The 5,343-nt window shown below is 50.2% G+C and overlaps 1 long non-coding RNA gene across 2 annotated transcripts; it reads right to left on the bottom strand.

The window, feature by feature from the left end:
• Positions 1-1,006: 1,006 nt before the first annotated feature.
• Positions 1,007-4,901, bottom strand: LOC109489812. Of its 2 annotated transcripts, XR_002142944.2 has the most exons (4): positions 4,118-4,901; positions 3,590-3,656; positions 2,239-3,407; positions 1,007-1,109 (listed from the first exon to the last, which is right to left on the bottom strand). It is a non-coding gene; the product is annotated as an uncharacterized LOC109489812 (long non-coding RNA). The 2 variants fall into 2 exon arrangements; XR_002142943.2 differs by lacking the exon at positions 1,007-1,109 and having other exon boundaries at positions 1,471-3,407.
• Positions 4,902-5,343: the final 442 nt, after the last annotated feature.

Raw genomic sequence — 5,343 nt, 5'->3', positions numbered from 1 at the left:
CTGCATTTTCAACAAGTTCACAGGGGATGCTGATGCTGCTAGTCTGGGGACCACACTTTGAGCAGCAAGACTTCAGCCCATCTTTCAACATCCCTCAATTCAGCATCCAAATCACTACATGGTGACTTGTCAAGCCTCAGCTACATTTTTTTTTAACCAGGAAGCCTTTTTGTTTTGTTTCCATGAACAGAGAACATCTAAAAATAATGAAATATCCACCACTTAGCTACCACTCAGTGTGTGCCAAGCCCAGAGCTAAACACTTTCATAATTACCTACTTCAATCATCTTCCAGTTGTCTCCTTTTATAAAGTAGGTACTATTACCCCCATTTTATAGATTAAAAAACTGAGGACCCTAAAAGGTAAGTAAGTTGCCCATCGTCACACAGCAAGTAATTGGCAGTGCTGAGATTCAAACTGAGGTCTTCCGAGCCTCTATGGAACCAATCAGGTCACCGGCTTCCATCAGAAATCTCAAGTGACACCACCCTGATCAAGGTCCGGTTTTTACAAAGTGCATCCTATCAACCCTTTCTCCGGGTCTAACACTGCCGTGCCCTGCCATCCCCTTATCCTGAGTCCACTCGGATGTTCATCTACTGGCTGGCAGAAGGAGCCATAGTTAGCCAGGAGTGAGGTGGCCATGAGCTAGGAGGAAGAAGAGAGAAGGAAAGACCAAGTTCCACCATGAGACCCACCTGGCTCAGGGCCTGTGAGGCTAAAACCTCCTCCAGCCATGTTCTGGACACCACTGTCCTGCTTCAACCCTCACTTGGTGAGTGATTGCTAATCAGCTCGACTCCATGGAGTGGCTAGAACAGAGGCTGGGACTTGCATGCATTTTTCTGGCCTCTCAATTTTTTTAATGTGCACAACTATGGACCACACAACCACACTGGGCACATACACCAATGTGTGAGACTCTAAGTTAGGTCCTGGAGTGTTAGAGGGACACCAAGATGTACACACATCAGCCCTGCCCCCAAGGAGCTCAAAGGCTCACTGAGATGTCGGAAACAATCCTTACTTGTAAGGTTGGGGCCAGATGAAGAGTAGGAACCAGGAGGTATTCCAGTAGTTGGTAGTGGACTGGAGAACGAGGAGGCCCTGGACAAATAGAGGGGAAGGGGAGGCAGTGTCATGCCAAGGAAAGAGTGCAGGGTGCCTGGACCTCTCTTAACTCCAAGGAATCAGTGGGAATGCAGGGGAGGCTTCCAGAACAGGAGGAGCAGCCACAGATGTGGATAGAGAATAGACTTGGTTAATGAAGGGTCTTGAAGACTGTTTTAAGGAGCTTGAACCTTATCACTTAATATTCCTATGACAACGACATGTTGAATAGTACTAAGCACTTCCCGATGCTAGATGCTATTCTGAGCACCAAGCCACATCCCTAAAACAAAACAGACAAAAATCCCTACCTTGCGGGACTTCATTCTGGTCATATAGGCCAAGAGAGCTATGGAGGGCTTCTGAGCAAGAGGCGGCCATGGGCATGGCAGATTCTCAAAGGATTATAGTGGCAGCAGAGTAATTTGTTGTCACAATTAAGTGACAAGCTCTCTGGGGCGTGTCTCATATCTCACAAGTTATCTGCCTCCTCCGCATGGTACCAGACACTATTCTAGGCTTGACTTTTCAAAGATAAGTGAGACGTGGCCCTGCTTTGAAGCACTTGCCCTTTGGAGGGGAGGCCAACAAATCTGCAAATAGTGAGATGGCAGAGTGTTGGTAAATGCTGAACAGGCTCTCAGGGTGGGAGAGGGCAGGTGGGTTTGTAGCGTTGGCCAGCTCCTACGGTGTAAATGCTCCCACCACAGCTGATCTCGAGCTACCAGGAAGTCACCTAGCATGGAGTTGGGGAGAGATGTGCACAGGCAGTGCTGACCAGCTGAAAGAGCCAGACCGAGTCCCCCGTGGAGAGTGAGAGGTGTAAACCCAAGGAAGGAAACAAATGACTTGGCCTTAGCAAGCCAAGGAGGACTTCAAGAGAAGCCAGAGTCTGCAGGATGTGCAGGAATTTGTCAGGGCACCTGGGAGAAGCATTTATGGCAGGAAGCAGTTATGGGCCAAGTCCTGGGACCCACGGGGCAAAACTGTGGGCCTGGGGAACCGTGCAGCATTGGAGGAAGCAGGACTCCCGGGGCAATGGAAGGAGGTGGCATGGGGCAGGAAAGCAAGGCTCAGCCCAGAGGACTGTGGGAGGCTTCTGCACTCATCGACAGAGTTGCCTTACCCCTGCTGCTGGGAAGCCTTCAAAGGGCCATGAGGTCCTTTTGGTGGGTAGGTGTCTGGGATGATCATTCCGTTGGCAATACAGAGGATGGAAGGGAGGTGAACATTAATGTGGAAGGGAGACCAATGGATAGAGGAGGGAAGGTGAGAGGTGTGGCTGTCAGGACCTGCTTCTTCAGACTGGACTGCTGGCCTCTTCCCTTCCCAGCTGGGGCACTGAGGCAGAGGGGCTGGAGGTGAGGGGGCACGCTCTGTGGCCAGGGCACCTCTCCACTTGCTAAGTTACTTGACTCCTTTCTGTACCTTGGAGCTTTGCTGGTATGAGCAGGTGAGCAGGTCCTCAGAAAGCACTTAGAGCAGTGCCTCACCATAAAAAGCACCTTAAAATGCCAGTGATGATGACCACTTCCTTCAGAGAGCTTTTCCTGACACCACAACTTGGTCTCTGCCCCTCCTTCCTAACGCTGGCACACACTTTCTGTTGCCCTTCCTGCCTTGAATTGCAACCACCCATTTCCACATCTGCCTTCCCACCTAGAGTGGGAGCTCCTGGAGGGTGGTTGTGCCTTCTCCAGCAGTGACTCTGCAGGTCCTCACAAAGCCTGGCACCCAGCACATGCTCAGCGCACATGCTGACCAACAATCTGCTGAGAGCAAGGTGTCTGGAAGGACCCTGTGTTTGGGGCTCAGAACACTGGAGATTCACAGAGCCTAGGTAGAAACAGGAGGTGTTAGGGGGTGGGGGGAGATAATGAATTCTATCTTGCTCGCACTGACCTCTACTTTTCCATTTAAAGGAAAGGAAAATGGGAGGTGGGATTTGTGTCTCTACAAGGAAGATAGGGTCACCAGAGATGGAACAGAACCCCAGCTCCTACCTGTGTTCCCTCTAAGGTCTTTCAGCTTTCTGCAAAGGTGGATCATGGTTTTTTTCACACCCCAAAAAAGAGGAGATCTTAGAACTCTACAGGGCCCGCTGGCCTTACCTCACAGGATAGGTCCCTGAGAGAGCCACCAGGCTTGGGTTATAGACGACAAGGGGTCTTGCCAACTTCAGGGGCTCCCATCCAGACATGAAGTGAGGACTTGCCACCACCAGAAGATAGAAGATAAAAAGAAGGGGGACAGGGAGTGGCAAGTGTATCAGGAACCGGGACTCTGTCCTCAGGTCTAGAAAAGCAAAGGCGCGGGGAGACAGCCGAGCTGGTCACCATGCCCACCTGCCCCAAGCCCTCCCCTCAGCCAGTGTCCAAGAACTTGCTTGTCCCCTTCTCTTATTCCTCAAGATGTCTGACATCAGAATGGGGTGAATAAACAAACAAAGGTTCCCATTAAATGACACCATCCTGTACCTCCGTTTTCAAAGGCCCAGGTGTATTTATTCCAGAGCTTCTCCAGGACACCGGACATTGTGAGCACCTGTAAGTAAGAATAGGGTTTGTTTCTTGTCCAAACAACCCTCATCTGCTCACTCTCTCCCTCCCTCACCACACGGCCAGCTGAGAGTCTACAAGGTTCCTCAGGGTCTGCCCCCCCACCATGACCACTGACTGTGGGCCTGCCCACTGTTCCTGCCTTTGGGCATTGGACGACCACCCACCATACACCTTTGAAGAGACTCCACTGGCCATCACTTTGCTCTAATCCTCACACCCTTTGCTACTCCACTTGGGATCTCCAGTCTCCGCAGTGCACCCCAGATTTCAGGGCCCAAGGGTAAGGAATGTGACTATTGTGCAGTGAGCAAGGGGGAGGGGCACGCAAAGCTCTGCTACTCCCTCTTCTCTGGCTCTATGGTGCCTGATCTTTCTGAACATCCCTGGCTTCCCCTGCCCCTCACTGAACCCAGCCACACCCAGTCCCTCCAGAGTTGAACTTACTCCTGTGACTTCTGTGCTCCTCTGGCCAGTGACTGATGCTGCTTTGGCTGGCGGTGGGTCCAAGTGACAGGTCCTCAGGCTTCAGGGTGTAGGATGTGACCAACAGGTGATCCTATCCTCAGAAGCTCTCTCTCTATGCCTGTGCTCTGATCTGTGGATGACCCCCAGCCCCGCTCTGACACACACTCACACACCTTCTGGGAATCTGGAACTGAGGTTGACATACATGTCCTGCATGGGCACCCTGCCCCTGTCACAGGCTCATGGAGAAAGAACAAGAAGTAGCCCAGGTGGAAAGAAGACACTCAGAGGGCAAAGGACAGAGGCTGTGGCTTGAGAGGGTGGGTAGAAACTCAAAGGATAGACAGTGCTCACACGGAGGCAGACTGTCAGCCCACTGGTCCCCTTAGCATCCCTATGACCCATGCCCTGCACTCTTCATTCTTAGCACAAGCAGTCCTCTTGGAGAAGAAGGTGTGCATGAGACATCATGCTTCCTCCAGGGTTGGCCATGCCTTCTCAGCTCAGGTTCATTTTCTTCCTCCCTCTCTCTCATGTGGATACACAGACAAGGATTAAGTGTATACCTTTCTTCACCTGCTCTCCACTTACCAGTAGGCTGAAGGAGGACTGGGAAATTGGGATTCCCACCCCACCTCTAACAACCTGTGCCTAAAAGAAGCAATTAGGTACAATCTTTTATCTCTTGATCAGGTATGGGGAAAGAATCAAGTTTAGAAGCCAGATCCCTGAACCAGGGGCCAGAAACCCTTGCCCCAAGACCCATTGCACTGTGATCCGAGGGCCACTCCTAGAACCAGGCTTTTTAGAACATAAAGCCTCATGGTATCCGATCTATAAAGAACTTCTCAAACTCAATACACGAGAAACAAATAAATCAAAAAATGGGCAGAAGATATGAACAGACACTTTTCCAATGAAGACATACAAATGGCTAACAGNATCTATAAAGAACTTCTCAAACTCAATACACGAGAAGCAAATAAATCAAAAAATAGGCAGAAGATATGAACAGACACTTTTCCAATGAAGACATACAAATGGCTAACAGACACACGAAAAAATGTTCAAAATCATTAGCCATCAGGGAAATTCAAATCAAAACCCCATTGAGATACCACCTTACGCCCGTTAGAATGGCAAAAATTGACAAGGCAAGAAACAACAAATGTTGGAGAGAATGGGGAGAAAGGGGATCCCTCTTA

This window comes from Ailuropoda melanoleuca, chromosome 16, assembly GCF_002007445.2.
Source record: "Ailuropoda melanoleuca isolate Jingjing chromosome 16, ASM200744v2, whole genome shotgun sequence".
NCBI classification, from domain to species: domain Eukaryota; kingdom Metazoa; phylum Chordata; class Mammalia; order Carnivora; family Ursidae; genus Ailuropoda; species Ailuropoda melanoleuca.
Note: the sequence above shows the minus strand (reverse complement) of the source record. Positions and strands in the feature narration are given on the sequence as shown.